Below are 19,701 nucleotides of genomic sequence, written 5' to 3'. Positions count from 1 at the left end.
TCTGGCATGAGACAGTCAAGCTTTTTGGTTTATATCCACTGGGAAAGCTGGGATATTGGTTTGCATGAAGATGCAAGTTCAATTCTGAATTCTTAAACTGTCTTTTAGAAGTTGATTGGACAACTAGATTACTGGAGATTTCAACTTTATTCTTCCAGCTGTAGATTGTTGGGACTCTGTTTCAGTCTTCCATTTTTCCATTTTTAAACGTCCGTTCTATAAAGTTTTTCATTTTTTTCCATCCAAATTCTTTGAAACAATTGGGTATCTTTATGTCTTTGATTGGGATCAGTAGGTGAACTTGACATTCTAAACAGCTTGGGACTCTGCATTACCTCGACACAGCCTTAAACTTGCCTCTTTCAGCCTCAGGCACCTGGGTGCAGTGTTCACAGATCATAGACCATTTCAGCTTCCTTCATCACCCTTGAAAACCACCAAAAATATCATCTCCACACCTGTGTAAAAGAAAAATGTTAGCAGATATTTGAAAGTCTTTCATGGATGTGTTCTGGGTTGCCCCAGGAGGCACAGCTAACACCTGAGTGAGAAAAGCCTAGAAAGACAAATTGATTTCAGGTTCTCTTCCTAGAGAATCTTTTCATCATTGGAGCACCCCAACAGTGGGATGGAGGTAATGAGCATTCTGCTCCCAGAAGCCTCAAAACCAAGTGAGGTATTTGTTCTCCAGAATGTGACAGAGGGGCTCCCACACCCATGTGATTGCAAGAGGCAGGCTCTCGTCAGCGGTGCTGTGGTTCTGTGCATGATACAATCCTCCACCACTTTCTTCTGCTTCCCAACGCTCTGTTTGAAAGCGTTCCCTGGGATCCCATTGAACCAGAAACCATTTTGATGAGGATCATGTTGCTAACGATGAGTCTTCACCATGTGGAGCAGTGGCTGTAAACAGGAACCTTGAAATAACCCTTTCTCACTGGGCAGCATTTGTCGGTGTTTGGAGTAAGACTCTTCAGTTTGTTTTCTCAACTGAAGGAAAACCTAGAAAGTTTGAAGTGTATTTAGAGAACTATAAAAATGGTAAAATATTGAAAATGTAAAAAAGTCTATAGAAACAGATACTTTTAACTTGAATAAAATAAGTAATCCTTAATAGTTTTCAGTACCGAGCAGTCACTGTATACATGACTATTCAAGCAAGTATTCTCTGCTCTTCTGGAGGAAAAATTATAAGGGAAAGAGGTTGGGATTCTGCATGAGAATTTGGAGTTAGATATTAGGAAAATCTTCCTAACTAGATAAACTAAGATGTAAGTAATATTAGAAAAGGGAGGGGTGAATTTCAAAGGAAGAGTCTAGGTCTGTTGATTCTGGAATTAGTGGAATAGACCAGGACTTCCTAATCAGTATTTAGTATCAGTAATTATTATTGCTAGTATTGTATTAATAGTATAATCAATTAATAATATTATATTATCCATTGGTATTCCTTAGAAACAACTAAAGTTTCCATATTCAAATACATTTGAGAGCTCTAGTTAAACAGGTAAATTTCTTGAAGTTCCTGATATTCTCATGATGGTTACGTAGCACTTACCGAGTGGGTATTACAACATGTGATTCCAATCTAATTATAAGGAATTATAAGGAAACTATAATTTGTTATTTGGATTCAAGCTTAATATATTCTTATGTGTGTATCTCAGAGGCAGCTGGTATAACTTGTTCATATGAACCAACTCAACTTTTCATTAAAAAGACTATCATAAAAATGTTTTAGTGTAAACCAACTGCCCAATTACTGGATATCTTTCATTTATTTCAGTATATCTTTCATTTGCAATAAAATTTTGGTATATTGGGTTACCACTGCACTAAAACAAACAAACAAACAAACAAACAAAACCAAAAACAAAACTAACTACCCCATATTTCATCAGGGTAATTATAATCTCTTCAACCTCTGCTTCTCTGTGTTGCCTGCCCAAAGATACTGGACTTGGAAGTCAAATAATCGTAGGTTCAAGGGCTCATTCCGATGTTCACCAGCTATGTTTGCTTGAGCAACCCACTGAGTCTTAGGCACTGCATCTTGGAGCCGTCTTCCTGGGAGAACCTGGGCTTCTGTTTCTCAGTGGTGAAGGGCGACCCAATAGGTGTCAGCTCCCTACACTTCCAGGGTATATGTTTGAGCACAGAGTAGTTCCGTGTGTACACCCAGGACCAGCATTTAAGGCTCTATCCAATTTCACTGGAATGGAGTTGATGGATGCCTACATGAAATCAGCTGCCTTGGCAGTGGCTCAAGTAGGAGTGAGTAAGAGCTTGCCAGCACAGCATGGGTGGTAAGAGAAAGGAGTGAACAAGACCAGATCATTAAGGAGTTTAGACACAAATAGTACAGCAACATCCTGAGAATAAGAGTTGAAGGAAAGATTTTTAAGTTTAATTTTTAGAATATGCATTGGGTATCTCTTCTTCTCATTTATTCAGACTAATTGCAATGTTATATCATTTCCCAGTTGTTTGGCGTAGACTAATTTAATTTGTCCATTTTTATATTGTCAGATACTCAAAGACAAGGATAGGTCTTTTTATCTCCTGTCTGTCCCCACCCCAGAGGACCCAGCACAGGGTCATCTGTGTACATTTAGTACTGAGCAAATATATTTGTGGTGTATCTTTTCTCTGAACCTCTTAGCACTATACCAAGATACAATCCAAGTTCTTGAAATTCTATCAAATCCACAAAATATGTAATGAAAGGAAAATATCTCAGTTGTGAAATATCCTAATAACGTTCCATGTTTATTCTGGAAATGTAGGATCAGGCTAATTAGCATATTTTTTCCTACTAAATTCTTCTAATATTACTAAATGTATAGCTTGGCTAGCACCCTTGAACTTACACAGGTTAGCTTATCTTAATATGCCAACCCTATGTTTTTTTGAGAGCTTCAAAAGTAGCCTTTAAAAAAGATGTTTCAAATATCAATTATCAAGTAAATTCAAGAAACAGCAAACCCAGTTTTCCATTTTTTCAAGCCTCAGACACCTATAGGTTATAAGTAGTGTGTCTGGAATGTGGAAAATAGTAAACAATATTGTGTTTGTATTTCTGTGGCACCAGCATCATAGTTTGCAATGTGTGCTTATTTACACCATCTTATTTTATCTCAAAAAATCATTCCTGCTCCAAAGAGACACTTGCTAAATGAGTTTTATTTTATTTTATACATAAATTTCATAACATTTCTCAGTATACAGTTTCTGAATATTCTCTTGAAGCTAAGTTAGACGTTGGAGAAATAGCAATTTTTTAGTTTTAACTTGAAACTGTATTAACTATACCAATAAAGAAAATTGCCTTAAAACAAATGTATCTAATTAGAGCAGCCATGCTTTTTTATGCTGAGATATATTTGACAAATAAGAAACATTTCCAGATCTCTTTGGGGAGAGAGAAAAAGAATGTAAAATGCATTCTGTAAGATCATTGAAAAATATTAATACTTTTTCCTACTAAGCTATTTTAATATCACTAAATGTATAGCTTGGCTAGCATCCTTGAACATACACAAATTAGCTCATCTTAACTATGCCAACCCTATGTATTATTGAGAGCCTCAAAATAGCCTAGTATTAATATCTTAGATCATTTAAAATATTAATTTCAAAGAGCTAAGAGAAAATATCTTCCTTAAAGAATCATTTCTGAAAGAGTCACTGAAGATTTGTGAAGAATTTCATTGCAATATTTAAAGGAGTTAGTTGAGATGATTGCATCATTGCCAGTGGAACATCACTGTGGTCCAAATGAAATTCTGCCCAACATCTGGTCAGATTTTAAGAGTTTTTTCCCTAAAATCCCAATCACACAGTCACTCACTCAGTAAAATGGGTTGATACTCTGATCTGTTTATAAATTGTTCATATAACTGAAACAGATAAACCGATCCATTTTAGTTACTTGTGACTGCATAGCAAATTATTCCAAAACATAGCAGCTGAAGACAGACAACATGTATCATCCCAGTTTCAGAAATCTGGGCTCAAGTTAGCAGGATCCTTGCACTCAGGGTCTTCTATAAAGAAGACTGTGGTCAAGGTGACATCCAGGCTGCATCTGAGAGCTCACCTGGGGAGGGGTCTGCTTCCAAGCTCACGGCGTGGGTGTTGACAGGGCCAAAATCCCATCTTTAGAGATGGGTGCTGCTCAGTCCTGAGAGAAGATGGTTTGCTGCTGAGCTTTTCATGGCAGGAATTGGAAGCAGTTTTCATATTTGATACATTGCTACTCTTTTCCTGCCATGGTGGTGAGTTGATAGGGCCCATTTGGCTCTCTAAGGGACTGTGTTCATAGAAAGCTTGAAGAACACCCTGACATGGATAACCCTGATCAAACCCGTTTGGTGAGGTGAACCCCAACTATATTCCAGAATCTTCTATGCAGCCATCTGGTCGAGTTACCTTTATCTATATCTTAATTTTAAAAAATAACTTGAGACTTTATAAACATAATATAAGGGATTGGGCTATAAATTATTGAACCCATATTGTGGACTAAATTATAACTGCTGCAAATCAAGTCAGGTAATTCTGAGTATATGAGTTTCTTTTTTCTTTTTTTCTTTTCTTTTTTTTTTGGTGGTGTCTCACTCTGTTGCCCAGGCTGGAGTGCAGTGGCATGATCTCGACTCACTGCAACCTCCCCATCCCAGGTTCAAGAGATTCTCCCACCTCAGCCTTCTGAGTAACTGGGATTACAGGCACCCACCACCACGCATGGCTAATTTTTTTTTTTTTTTTTTTGAGACAGGGTCTCACTCTGTCACCCAAGCTGGAGTGCAGTGGTGCGATGCTCACTGCAACCTCTGCCTTTCAGGTTCAAGTTATTCTCCTGCCTCAGCCTCCCAAGTAGCTGAGATTACAGGCACGCACCAGCACACCTGGCTTATTTTTGTATTTTTAGTATAGATGGGGTTTCACCATGTTAGTCAGGCTGGTCTCAAACTCCTTACCTCATTTGATCCACCTGCCTTGGCCTCCCAAAATGCTGGGATTACAGGGGTGAGCGACCGCACCCAGCCAATTCTGAGTATATGAGTTTCTATGTTGCAAGAAATATAGCTATTGTTATAAGATGGTTCTGATGTTTACTGCCATCCCTTCTTCATTACAATAAGGGATGAAATATTTGTCCAGGAGTGGCTAAGGAATTGTCTTTCTTGATTCTTGTGCTCTCGGACTGGTTCTTTCTGCACTGTCTACAGAGCCTTTCCTGAGCCCACCTCTGGGAACCAGTTGATCCAAGTGTTTTCTACTGGACGAAGGCCTTGCACATTCTCATGTATCAGGGCTGCTATCAGAATCACAGGGAGCTCTCTGTCTCCCTCTGCAGTGGCCTCAGAGGGCCAACTGAAGAGCAGCGCCTGTGTGTGCCGTTTCTACTGAGGCCTGCTACCCTTTCCACATCAGCCCAGTAGCTGCTGCGGCAGCAGGAGGCAAGTCTCACCTTCAGCAGGTTCTGCCTCTGAGAAGGCGGTGGGTGAACAGCCTGCCCACCGCCCACTGAGACCAGAAACTGCCCCTGCACTGCCTGGAAGTGCATCTCACACCCGTCAGCATCACTTCAAGCCCTTTTATCCCAGAATGAATTCCTGTGTCTCAAGCCCAACCACCTTTCCTTTGCAAGCGAATTTATAAATAATGGTCCAGATTGTTTTGTCATGTTAGTCTTAACCGATGCCTGACATGTTAGTCTTAACCGATATGAGGCCAACTTGCCTGTGACTCTTACTACATGAGATTATCAAAAATGGTCATCAATGATTTTTGAAATGTGTGTTTTCACATAGCTCTTAGCACAATGCATGCAGCTTCACAATACTATGAAAATCAAATAATATATCCACGTTCTTGGGAAACTATTTAAAGGCCAAGCCTGTATAAGCAGCATAAGATAATGCCAATGTGGGCTCCTGTCTCTCATAGACTGTTGCCTCCTGTTGTGAATCTGACCAGCAGCCTCACAGGAAAGAGATTCTTTTGGTTGTGGAAGGCCACTGGCTGTTGTTGTTGGTTTCCATCTGTTTTTGAAATTATAGATTTTTAGGGTGTTTTGTTTTGTTGTTGTATTGTTTTAACACAGAACTGGCTCAAAACTAACAATTATTTTCTTGTTTTTTTTAATTTTTATTTATATTTTTACTCAGGCTTTGGAGCTAAATGTAAAAGCAGAAACTTAGGCATAGAAAAAATGTAGCCCAAACAATGGTTCTTTTCTCAACAAAATGCAAATTTTGTTAAGGTAATGCTGTGCGCGTGTGTGCATGTGTGTGGTGTGTGTGTGGTGTGTGTGTGTGTGTGGTGCGTGTGTGGTGTGGTGTGTATGTGTGTGTGTGGTGTGTGTGTGATGTCTGTGTGTGGTGTGTGTGGTGTGTGTGTGGTGTATGTGGTGTGTGTGGTGTGTATGTGGTACGTGTGTATGTGTGTGGGGGTGTATGTGTGTGGTGTGTGTGTGGTGTGTATGTGTGTGGTGTGGTGTGTGTGTTTGGTGTGTGTGTGTTGGTGTGGTTGCGTATGTGTGATGTGTGTGTGGTGTGTGTGTGGGGGGTGTATGTGTGTGTGTGATGTGTGTATGTGTGTGGTATGTGTGGTGTTTGTGTGTGTGTGGTGTGTGTATGTATGTGGGGGGTGTATGTGTGTGGTGTGTGTATGTGTGTGTGGTGTGTATGTGTGTGGTGTGTGTGGTGTGTGTGTGTGTGGTGTGGTGTGTGTGTGGTGTGTGTGGTGTGTGTGTGGTGTGTGTGTGTGGTGTGTATATGCTATGTGTATATGTGTGTGGTGTGTGTATGTGTGGGGGGTGTATGTGTGTGGTGTGTGTATGTGTGTGTGATGTGTGTATGTGTGTGGTATGTGTGGTGTGTATGTGTGTGTTATGTGTGGTGTGTGTGTGTGTGATGTGTGTATGTGTGTGGTATGTGTGGTGTGTGTGTGTGTGATGTGTGTATGTGTGTGGGGGGTGTATGTGTGTGGTGTGTGTATGTGTGTGTGGTGTGTATGTGTGTGGTGTGTGTGGTGTGTGTGTGTGTGGTGTGGTGTGTGTGTGGTGTGTGTGGTGTGTGTGTGGTGTGTGTGTGTGGTGTGTATATGCTATGTGTATATGTGTGTGGTGTGTGTATGTGTGGGGGGTGTATGTGTGTGGTGTGTGTATGTGTGTGTGATGTGTGTATGTGTGTGGTATGTGTGGTGTGTGTGTGTGTGATGTGTGTATGTGTGTGGGTGTGTGTGCGTTTGTGTGGTGTGTGTGCTGTGTGTGTATCTGTGGTTCTGGCTAGTGGGGGAGTTGGAGGATATTATTTACCTGCAGCATTCCAGCAGATCCACAGGTTTTGAGGTTTCAGGATCGATTCTTTTGTGTATAGTTTTTGCAGAGCGTGTGAAATATTTATTTGTCTCATGGAGAGCTACAAAAAGAGGCTTTTGCACATAGCCCCAGGCAGGAGAAAGTCCTAATGAGATCATGCATGCCGGGCCGGCCTGCAGTTGGAGGCGTTGTCATAAGTGGCAGTTTGTGTCTGTGACTTGAGAAGCACAGAAAACACCTCCCCTACCATCACCCCACACAGGGACACCGCTGTGAGTTGCCTTCTAATTGGTCTCTCTGCTTCTCCCGTGCCCCCATCCCGCTGGTCTGCACAGTGTGGCCACAGTGATCTTTTGACAGGTAAATCAGGTTGCATCTCTGTCTTCGTCCCCTGCTACATAATAGTGATGGACACTCACTCCCTGCAGAGGCCCGAGGCCACATGACCTGACCCCACACTCCACACTCCACACTCTGCCCAACCACAGTGACCTTCCTGTATAACTCAGGCCTCCTGAGTCCCTTCCAAATTCAAAGCCTTTGAACTCATGCTGTCCTCTCCTCCCAGAACATTCAGACCAACAGGAAAACACATGTGCCTTTTGTAGTAGAAAGGGAGGAAACCGCTGAAAATGTAGGTAGCTTTGTTTCTAGGCCTAGTGAAAGAGTCACTGGGCTCCTTTCAATGCATTCCTGTATTATTCCCCCCAAATTCTGAGATGTGGTCATTTGTTGAGAGTGATGGTGGAGGAGTGGGCGAGTTTGAGGGAGTGTGGCCTGGAGACAGAATGCATGAGCGGTCTCAGCGGGCTGGGCACAGCCCCTGTGGATGGATGCCTGGGAAATAGCGGGCTCTTGGGAAAGGAGGCTGCTCGCTGTCTCCCACGAGTATTCAGTGCCCACGGCCTGCACAGAGACCCTGGTGGGTGTCCCCTGGGGCTGGGGATTTGGCAAGTAAGAGAGATCAGGTATTTTCAGAGGAGTGGTGATTGCCACAGGCCTCAGAGACACCGGGTCTGGGAAGAGTGAAGCCAAGAGGAACCAGAGGTAGAAAATGGTGGCGTTGCTGGATTAGCAGTGTTGAGTTGGGTCAGAAGTCCAAGGTGGTGAGGTAACTTGTACAAAGGCAGTGGAAGGACAGAGTGGGGATATCAGAAGGTAAGTGCAGCTAGGTTCTTGTGATGATGGGATTCACGGGAGAAGTGAAAAGATGAAGGAGGGGTCAAGGGCTGGCAGGTTTAAACAAGCCATGCTTTGGGGGAAGACGACCTGGAAGATACTCAGTGGTGCTTTAGGACAGGGGCAGGGAGCCTCAGAGACCCCAGGAACTCACAGGAGGAGGAGGAGGAAAGATTCAGGGGGGGTCATGGGGAAGGATCCCCTGTCCATCTTGCAGCGTTTAGAACATGGGAGGGTGGGATTAGAAAGAACCTGCATGGAAGAGAGGAAGCTGAGACTCCTGAGAGCCAGGCCTGTGCAGGCAGGAGCTGGACGGGGACAAACTCTGGGAGAGACTGCAGGTGCAGGAGCAGCTGGCTGATCAAAGGGCAGATGTTTCAGGGGACACCGTGGAAGTTTAGACAGCCAGGGAGCAGGTCAAGGGTTGTGGGGTGTCTGTAAACAGCCCTGTTGCTCGGCCTCCTGCAGTGATCATGTAGTAATAACAAGTCCTGAAGACCACCCACCAGCTTGTCAAGGGGATCTGACTCTTCTCCATGAACCCGTGAAATGCGTGTAATTGGTAAGAAAGGAAGTGAAGAAATGTAAATGAAGAGAGAGTAGGTTTGCAGAGTGAGATGTGAGATAGAGAACACTCGATTGCTTTCAGTAGGAATGGCCATCATCGTAATGTAGCCAGGGGAGAATGACTCAAGTGCTTCTGGAAGGCTTGGTTCTTCAATTCTGACGTAGCTGGCCATTATCATGGGGGAGCTTATTAGTGACAATTATTTTCAGAGACTCAAAACCGATTAATATAGACTCAGTTACTCAGGCCTTCTGAACAACAGTTAAGGCACAGAGACTTTCAGTGTGGATCACTATCTCTGTTTCATGGTTACAGCATTTTAAAACTACGAAAAACTGTACAGATTAATCATTGTTGTGTGTTAGGACCAAGTCCATTTGTGATTTAGGGCTCCAACTGCTGTGGAGAAAATAATATCACAAAATGTTAACTTAAGACGCCAGCCAGAGCATTACCAGTGATATCACACCCATTGCCATTTTAGCACAGGGTTAAAATTAGAAAACCGTTTCTAGAAACAGGTTAGGACATGCTTTTGCTTGTCGTCTACTCAACTAAAATTATTGTTTTTATGATGCCAAGTAGACTTTGCAGAATGTCATTGTCAAAAGTTTACGGTGGGCAGGGCACGGTGGCTCACGCCTGTAATCCCAGCACTTTGGGAGGCTGAGGTGGGCGGATCATGAGGTCAGGAGATCCAGACCACAGTGAAACCCCGTCTCTACTAAAAATACAAAAAATTAGCCGGGCATGGTGGCGGGCGCCTGAAGTCCCAGCTACTCGGGAGGCTGAGGCAGGAGAATGGTGTGAACCCGGGAGGCGGAGCTTACAGTGAGCTGAGATCACACCACTGCACTCCAGCCTGGGCGACAGAGCGAGACTCTGTCTCAAAAAAAAAAAAAAAAGTTTATGGTGTTCCCGCTTCTCTCTTGGTGTTTTTCACAGTAAGGCAACTCATCATCATTGCCGAGCCTGGCAACACTCTGTGCACAGCGTGGCAAGTGCCTGGGAATTTTGTAGTTTTCGCAAACAGTAGGTTTTCGTTTTCTAATGTTCTTCTTCCCACTGAATCAGGTTGCTTTAGTCTTGAGAGTTTATGATAGATGAAAGCCTGAGTGTTGAGAGAGCCTTGGGTGCCACCCTGGCAGGCTGCGTGCAAGAGTGAGCAGGGGCTGTTGGGGCTTGGCAGGCTTTGGTGAGGCATCTGCCGTGACTGTGCTTTGGGCCAAGTCCATAACCACAGTTGTTGAATCTGTAGAAATTAATGAGCGCAAGTGGTGAGTTGCTTGAACAGTTTCCAAATTGGGAGCCGCCTTGGGTCTCTTAGTGACTTGCCTCTACAGGATGGTGGTGCCAATTTAGCAGACACCAGAGTTTCTGGATTTGTATGATTTCCCTTGAGTGTGTGTGCCTGTCTGTGAGGGTAGGTGTGCATATGTGTGCACAAAGGGAGTAAGTAGTAAGTACTTTCTCACTAAAAGTGGGAGATGAAGGGGAGGAGGAACATGCAGGCTTATTCTTCCAATGGCACTGCAGTCTGCTGTATAATTCAGAAATCATAAACTGGAAAAGTAGCCATTCTTTTAAGTAGAAGGAGCATAACAATGACGAGGTGTCACTCCATAATCTAGCTCTCCACCTGAGCCACACGTGCAGAGCTTCAAGAGGCTCTGAGTTCTTTCTGGCTGCCATGAGAGCTGCCAGAGGTAACCAATTATACAAAGACGAAAAATCTGCCAGGCACGGTGGCTCACACCTGTAATCCCAGCACTTTGAGAGGCCAAGGTGGGCCGATCACCTGAGGTCAGGAGTTCGAGACCAGCCTGGTCAGCATGGTGAAACCCCATCTCTACTAAAAATACAAAAATTAGCCGGGCATGGTGGTGGGTGCCTGTAATCGCAGCTACTCAGGAGGCTGAGACAGAAGAATCGCTTGAACCCAGGAGGCGGAGGTTGCAGTGAACTGAGATTGTGCCATTGCACTACAGCCTGGGCAACAAGAACGAAACTCCGTCTCAAAGAAAAAAGAAAAGGAAAAGAAAAATCTTACGTTTTCTTACTCTTGGAACGAAGAAATATGCAAGTATGAAAATTCATGAGCAGATTTGGTAGGTATCTAGCTCTGATTAAATGATTTCTTAGAAATAAGAATTAGTGAAATCAAGCAATTTTTAAACTACAAAATATTACAATAGTCAGTTTTAACCTTACTCCCTGCCCTGAATTAACTAATTGTTTTTCTTAGAAGCCAGGTAAGGGCCTGCCATTGGCAAGCTTGCACCTTTCGTTAGGGTTAGAGTTGTCATGAGTCAGATGCCAGCTGTGTCCTCTGCTGACCCCCATGGGGGGCCCAAAGTGCAGGAGTGACAGAGAGGAGCAGAGGCAGATGGGGAGCAGGGAGATGGACTGGCAGGTACCCGTGTCCTCACAGGTATTTACGTGTCGTTCCCTCTGGACGGTTTCTGAACTGTGGGAACTCTGCCACATGCATCGATGGGAGAAGAGCAAGACAGAGACACAGTAAGGAGGGCAAGTTATCCGTGTGACCTTAGGGATACTTGGGGCAAATGTAGGCTAACCTCCATGCACACCCTGGAACAAAACCTTTAAAAGAGAGAGCACCAAAAAAAAAAAAAAAAAAAAAAAAAAACAGAGAGAGAGAGAGCACTTTGCCCAAAATGAGCCCCATTATCAGACAGTACATCTCCCAAATCCACAGCACCCTTGGTTCCTGGGCAGAGTTTCCTGCGCATCAGAGGGGCAGGATGTTGCGGTGAATAACAGTTAGTAAGACTCCAAAATCAAGTGGGTATGTGTGACGATCTGCCTCTCCCTGCCCCTTACATACACACACACATGCACATACACACTAAAACTGTTCATTCATTCCTCTTAGTGTATTTCCTCCCTACCTCCCTAACTTTGACAACTGACAATTTTTTTTCGTTCTTAAGAAAAGTCTTGAGGCAGTGCACTCAGACAGAACTCCCTTTCCTGTGATACATCCATGTCTTTGTGAATGATGAATGGCACGTTGTTCCCTTGTTAGTAATTCCAACAAAGACGTGGCCTGAGACTGCCCCTCACCCACTCTATAATGGCATTTTGCAGCCTGCTTTCCTCCCTCCAGGGCTGCCACTAGAGCCTGAGGGGTCCATGGGAATCAGTCTGCCCTGTGAGTCTTCATGTGGTGCAGATGATGTCAGGGTTAGAAACACATTCAACATGAGCTGAGGCCCATGGTCCCAAAAATGTGTGTGAATTCTAGTTGTCCAAAGATGTGAGAGGTCAAGGGGCTTGAGTCAGGGGAGGCTGATAGAGAAGAAAGCCTGGAAGGCGAGGAGGATCCAGGGTGAAGAAGAGAGGAATTGGGAGAACTTTCCCAGTGCAATCACTGCAGAGGAACAGAGGCAGCCGTGGGAAACGCCTGCAGGGGACAGAGCAGGGAGCATCAGAGAGGAGCTGAAGGTACTCAGATATCAAAAGAAGGCAGAAGAAAGAGAGAACGGCAAAAAGGAGCGAAAAGTCAACATAAAATTTAGACACGGGTCCCCTCTGCTGATAGAAGCCTTCCCAGTGCCTATGGCGGCCACCTTCCCAATGCAACTTCAGATCCAAATTTAGAAACAGCCTCTGTTCTCTCCGCTCCCCAAATGTTCCTTCTGCTTGCCCTGCATTCAATTCTTGAAAGTTTTTTAAGTATATAAGAGCCCAGGTTGACCAGGGCAGGACATTAGGGAAGCAAAGGAACCAGAAACCTGTGTCCACTGAATTGCAGAGCAGGAATAAAGGATTCTGCAGAAAAGAGCATGACAAAGAGCCATGGAGACAAGCAAGGGTAGTGGGGAGAGAGAGCTAAGAAGGCAGAGGTTAGTTCTGTTTGATCGTGCACTTGGGGAAGGTGGAGGGAGAGGGGGCCATGAAGAGATGGAATGGACTGGCAGAGGAGATTTGTGTTGGGAAAAGGAGACAGAGGGGACAAGAAGGAGGGAACAGAAGGGGAAAGAGCCTGGATGGGCCAGGGAATCCTGCCTGCCATGGTCCTGCCCCACTTCCTCCCACACAACCTGATGCACCTGTGACTGCCCTGGCACCTCAGCAGCTTCAGAACAGGGAAAGGAGGAGAACACGGCTTTCACAGGAGGAGAAGCAAGGAGGACCCAGGGAGCTGGGGTGCCTTGTGGTTCTCAACCCTGTCCACATGATCCAACCTGAGGGATGAGAAGCTTATTAGCTCTAACTTGCGTTGACAACAAAGAGCTTCTGGAGCCTTTCAGGCCCTTTTGAAACAGGCAGATCTTCTCTGCAGTCATGTCTAATGCAGCAAAGAAAACAACAGTGTCCCCTGCAGGTGCAGAATAATTGATAGCAGAATAATCGCCCCTGGAGTGGGAGGGCTGGCTTGTGTATTGTACGTGGCCATCAGCAGCATCTCATTTCAGACTCATGTCCCCAGAATGTCTCGGGGTTACCAAAAAGGCCCCGTTCTCCTTCCACTTGCCTTCTCCTGCTGTTGGAAACCAGGATTTTTGACAATTGTCCCTGCATCCCCACGTGTCACCCAGAGACAGCTTTAGGCCACCTGTCCTGGGCTGCCCTTGGCATAACTGGGAGTAGATCCCAGGTGCCTACTGCAGCCCCCTTTTCCTCAAGGGCAGCTGCCCCCTCGGTGCCCTGCTCACTGTGAGCAAATACATCTTTAAAACATATTCTGCTACTTCCCAAAGGGACCAGCCACCACCTGCACTCCTCGTCCTGGCAGAAACAGTCCGAGTGCCTGCTTTGGGAATCAAAGGTTTCATTGAGTGCAGGTGTAGTGATCCCTGGCAAAATCCTGGAAACAGAAAGTTCAGCTGAAGGGGTGTTTCTGGAGATGAGGAAATGTGCTGGTTAACCGTGTGCATGTCCAGATGATAATTAGTTATTTACAACATTTCTGTGAACAAAGAAAACACAGGGACATAAATAATTTAGTTTCCAAGAATCTTGTGATGGGCTCCATTTATCTGACCCATTGGGTTTCTAGAGAGGACAGAATGCTGCTTTGGTTCTCCTCCATGGACAGCGGAACTAGTGAACGGGAAGCTGGGATGGCCGAGCTGAGTGGACAGAGGAGGCAAGAACCCCTCACCTCGCCAGCTTCCCACAGAGTCCCTTCCTCCTCCTCCTGTTTCCTAAGCTTCTCAGCTGGGCTTCAGATGTCAAGGTTTCCTGGCTCCTGTAACTTCACCTTTTCATCTCAGCCGCCACCGGAACGTAAGCATTTCAGGTTGCTCAGGTCTCTCCCATCACAAAACAAAGCAAAGACAAAAAAGTTCTCCCTCTCTCAACCCATACCCATGTCCTCCTCTGGTTCTTCACAGTCAAATGTCTAAAGAAAGAAGTGGCTGGACTCACCTCTCTGTCCCCTCCCCACTCACTCTTCCGTGTGTCTCCCACAGAGGGGAATGAGTGCTCAGTGCTCAGCCACCCAGCCCCTGGGGCACGGTATGAGTGTCTTCCCCAAGTTACACATTAGGAGACTGGCTTTGGGAGATTGCATGGTTTCTGCAGTGCCAGGGATGGAGGGCTGTGGTTCCAGGTACTCCTCTCTGCAAGCACCTGCTCTTGACGGGGGCTCTGCTGCCCCGAGCCTGCTGTCAACTGTACTTGGCCCCCACCACGCAGCCAAACTCTCACCCACCTTACCAGCAGTCTTCTCGCTCTGGAATTCACTCGTGCCTGTTTTAGGCTGCCTGGGCTGCCAAAGCAAAATACCACAGACCGGGCAGCTTCAACAACAGACGTGTGTATCCCAGAGTTCTGGAGACTGCAAGTCCAAGTCAAGGTGCCAGCAGGTTGGTTTCTGGGGAGGGCTCATCTCCTGTGTCATTTTGGGTGGACACAAACATTCGGTCCATATGCCACCCTCCTCAGACCTCCTGTGGCTTGGCCTGTGGCAGAATTTGAGGCCGCTCACCCCTCCCTGTTCCTCAGTCCTTGGTTCCACAGTCCCTGGCTGCCCTCTGGCTGCCTCCTGGCCAGTTAGGAGCTCCTCGGGTGCTCAGACTTGACTGGATTTCCCAGTCCCACCCAAGGTCATCTTCTCTTCTCATGCACACTCTCCCTGGGCAACTTAACCTACCACGGCAACTACTGCATCAGCTGCTGCCACCCAAAACGCGATACACTGAGTGGCAGCAGAAGCCTCCCCGGGAAGCCTGTTAGAAACGCTGACTCGGGACCCAGCCCACACCCTGATCAATCAGAAGCCTCATATCAAGGAGATCTGCATATGATTCATGTGTACGCTGCTGAGACACATTAATCTCAACAACAAGAGGCTCCCGTATCACATCTCTGTTCCAGACCTCTGACTCGGGTGTCAGACCTGTGTCTGTCTCCAGGGAGCGCAGAAGGCCCTCAGACACAGTGTGTGCAACTGATCTCATTCACTTCATCCCACATTGGCTCCATGTCCTGCCTGTGACATCAGCGCTTTAGGAAAAACACCATTGTCCCCTCCTCACCAGGACTCTGGCCAGAGGCCTTGTGTCTCCCCAGCCCAGGCAGCATCACCATCCTCCTGCCTTTGGGATATGCGCCTTCCACTTCCCCATCGCCACTGCCCAGTTCAACCCACCTTGTCTGTTGCCTAAAAAACCACATCTGCCTCCAGGGCCTCTTTGCCTCAGCCTCCCTGCCCCCCATGTCTTCAATCTGCTCTGGCCACACTGCCTTCAGGGTGACCTTTCTCAGTGCCAATCAGGTAACTCATTCCCAATCTGCACCTCTTCCCTTCCCCCTTGCCATCCCACCTCCTCCTTCCCTCTCACCTCTGGCCCTTTGCAGGTGCTGTTCCCTCTGCTGGGAGCACCTGCCTCCTCCACTGACCTCACAGTTCTCCCATGCCCTTCCAGCCTCTTCAGCAGCAGGCCTTGGACTCCACAGGAGTGGGCTCCCATCCCTGTGCACACCCACGGGTCCCACAACACTTTCGACAGTTTTCCAGTTTCCTGCTTGTGAGTCCCCCCACTCCAAGGGACTTTGAGATGCTTGAAGGTGGCCTGGGACACAGTTGATCCACAATAGAACCTCGGGAAATATCCAATCCATTGCAAGATGGACCGTCCCTCATCCGCATGTGGTTTCAGGGCCACTCCCAGGCTGTGAGTGTTTCTGTGAAAGCAGTGTTTGCCACATCACTCAGGATGCCCATCCTGGCAATGAGCAGCTGCAGCTTCCAGGATTTTACCTTCTTAAATGCACTTCTGTTAAGCTGTGCATGTAAGAGGTCTGTTCTGTTGAAATATTTTCCATAGCCTTTCATACTAAGGAGGCCTTTAATGTTATAAATATTTAAACATGCTTTGCAGCAGATCGCTACAATTACTCAGCTCAGAAAGCACGAACAAAGCCTGCCTCTAGTGGACGATCCTGTGCTATTCATCAGTCTCTCTTAAATGTCTTCCTGATTTCAATTTAAAAGCGTATCTTTATAGAACATATAAAATTTAACTTTTCTTTTAAAATATGTATAGCTACTTTTGTTGTGCAGTTTTATGAGCTTTAAGACCTGGATAGACTTATGTAACCATCATCACAAACTGGGATACGGAACAGCCCCATCACCCCAAAAAATTCCTCCGGCTCTGCTTCCTTCAGGGCAAACCTTCCCTCCACCCCTACCTCCTGCCAGCCACAGACCTGTCTTCAGTCACTGTAGTTTGGCCTTTTCTAGAAGGTCATATAAATGCCATCAAGCAGTATATAAAGACTAGCTTCAAAGTGGAGAAAACTTTAGGCCTCTACGGCATTTTAATGCCCGCAGTCTTAGTCTTTAGGGTAATTTTGCTCTAAGAATGTTTTGCTGTTTTGGTGAAATGTGTAATAATAGGATAGACTTTGGAAGATGTGCTTACTGAATTCTTACCCTCAATGTCAAAAACCCAACAGACTTTCATGACTGCATCCCTTCTGTACAGGATCAAAGTGTCCACCCTCAGAAAGTCTGATGAGACAGAAGAATGACTCGCGAGGATCAAGAAAGACAGGCTGAGTGAGCGGTGTCCTGGCCTGAAGCCTGTGAGCACTGCAGTTGTCCTCGGCACCCCTGGGGACTGGTTACCAGACCTCCCCCCATGGGTACCAAACTACACAGATGCTCAAGCGCCTTGGGTAAAATAGTGTAGTATTTCCCTATAACCTACACACATCCTTCCGTGTACTTGAAATCATATCTAGGTTACTTGTAGTATCAAATACAATGCAAATGCTATGTAAAAATTTGTTCTACTGCATTGCTTAGGAAATAATGACAAGAAAAAAATCTGTACATGTTCAGTACAGATGCACCCATCCTTTTCTTTCCAAATCTTTTTGATCCTCGATTGGTTGAACTCATGAATGTGGATCCCACAATACTGAAGGCCGACCGTAATTCGGAAGGAGGGGTCTTTGGGGCGGGAGCCTACAGGAAGCTGGAGGCAGGGCACTGGGGACTCAAAAGTGAAAATGTCAGTCTGAGCATGGGAGAAAAGAGAGGAAGGCAGGGGAAGGCACTCCAGATGAAAGAACCCCTAAGTGCAGGCCGGAGGTGGGATGGCACAGTGAGGGCAGGAGAGGGAGGATAGATGGTCCACCTGTAGCAGACAGTATGTGCAGTGGAGGGCAAGCAGGCAGGCCAAGGTGGGGCTGAAGTGTTTCGGGTTGACCCTTGGTGCCACCATCTTGGAGGGAGCTGAATGGTTCCAGGGTAGAGGCCGATGCCAGGTGACCAGGCGAGGTGCCTTGTTGAGACCAGGCACAGTGGCTCATGCCCGTAATCCCAGTGCTTTGGAACGCTGAGGCAGGAGGATCATTTGACCTCAAAAAGAAAAATTGTTCTGTTGAACTTATTGCCTTCAGACAGAGGAGCTTTTCCAGGATAGCCGTTTCCTACCTGCTGGCATCAGCTCCCATCTCCTGTCCTTATGCCCGTAAACACGCTTGTCCAGTCTCACAGTTAACAGGAGCTGTGGGTTATGGTTTTGGCCCCATAGATAGAGGGAGAAATTTGCTGGAGGACCTGTGGGAGTCTTTGGCTGTCTTGCAAGAGGGACACAGAGTTGGCCCTTCTCTTCCCCACTGCCCTTGCCTTCATGAAGCTGTGCTGCCCAGGCTGTCAGGGCAGGACACGGAGCCCAGCCCCTGAGGGCACCATCCATGTGCTGCTCTCGATCCCTGTTCTCTAGATTTGCGAAATCAGAAAAATTAGCTCAATTTGTCTAAGCAGCTGCCCATCATGTTTTCCCTTACTTGCCACTAAATGAGTCCTGAGTGGCTTTGCTCGTGCTGTTTCCTCCACCTGGATCTCCTTCTCTACCTTGTCCAGCATTTCACTGTAGATCCAGCTGGTGATCTCTTCCATCCAGAAATTTAACTTCAGTCTGAGTGAGCGCTTCCCCAGATACCCCAGGCATCAAACGCAATCATTGCTTACAGGGCTGTGTGCCTTGTCACGGAGCTGTGAGTCCCTCACGAGCAGGAACTGCTCCTTACTTCTCTTTGCACCTGGAAGGTCATAAATAATCAGCGAATACTTGTTGAATAAATGAAAGAACAAATGAATTCCGTAGAAACAAGCAAGGGAAAAATGGGATATGATTCCATCAATTCTTGCCAAGTCACAGGCTTTCTTCCTTCACAAAAGGACATGCAGGAGAGTTGAGGATCTTGAGTCTGACAAGCAGAGAGGTGCTTCTTGTTGTATTTATTATCAAAGCTTCGCCATTAATCCCTGCAGGGTCACTGAGCACACGGCAGCTCTGCAGTTAGTCCTGCTGCACTTAGGTGGACTCTGACCAGAGGTCAAAGGCTATCAGCTCACTCCTTTTGTCTGACCAATACCTTGGGTGGCTGCTTTAATCCCAACTTGAGCTAAATTGGATGATCTGCCTGGAGACTTAGAACGTTATTCCTCCCCCCGCCATTCCCACTGTCTTTGCCTTGACCCCGACTCTTCTTTCCTCTTGCGAGGACCAGTGCTGCCGCTTCCTGCCTATCCTTCCCTCCTGTGCATCCCACACAGCCTGCAGCTAAGAATGGTTCTGAGCAAGACACTGCTTCATGCGAAATATTGTACCTCTGCTTAAAGACCCAGTGTGAACTTTGCCCATTGATTTTTGTTTCTCGATCTCCAACTTCCTATGCCCCAAAATAGTATCCTAGGACAATAGAAATGGAATTGACCTTTCTAAGATGATTCTGCCCATTTCCCACTTTATAGAGGAGGAAAGTGAAATCCAGGAAGTTGATGTCGCCTCATTCAAAATCCTTTCCTTACTCCTTATACGAAAATTAATTCAAAATGGATTAGAGACTTAAATGTTAGACCTAATACCATAAAAACCTTAGAAGAAAACCTAGGTAATACCATTCAGGACATAGGCATGGGCAAGGACTTCATGTCTAAAACACCAAAAGCAACGGCAACAAAAGCCAAAATTGACAAATGGGATCTAATTAAACTAAAGAGCTTCTGCACAGCAAAAGAAACTACCAACAGAGTGAACAGGCAACCTACAGAATGGGAGAAAATTTTTGCAATCTACTCATCTGACAAAGGGCTAATATCCAGAACCTACAAAGAACTCAAACAAATNTG

At 45.9% G+C, this 19,701-nt stretch overlaps 1 protein-coding gene across 1 annotated transcript in view; it reads left to right on the top strand.

Moving 5' to 3' along the window:
* The window catches only part of DPP6 (dipeptidyl peptidase like 6), a 423,259-nt gene that overhangs the window by 94,509 nt on the left and 309,049 nt on the right, over positions 1-19,701 (top strand). The window lies entirely within an intron of this gene.

Source organism: Rhinopithecus bieti, unplaced genomic scaffold, assembly GCF_001698545.2.
Source record: "Rhinopithecus bieti isolate Rb0 unplaced genomic scaffold, ASM169854v2 scaffold_50877, whole genome shotgun sequence".
Classification (NCBI taxonomy): Eukaryota; Metazoa; Chordata; class Mammalia; order Primates; family Cercopithecidae; genus Rhinopithecus; species Rhinopithecus bieti.
The sequence above is the reverse complement of the archived record's forward strand: the minus strand, read 5'-3'. Positions and strand labels throughout refer to the sequence as shown.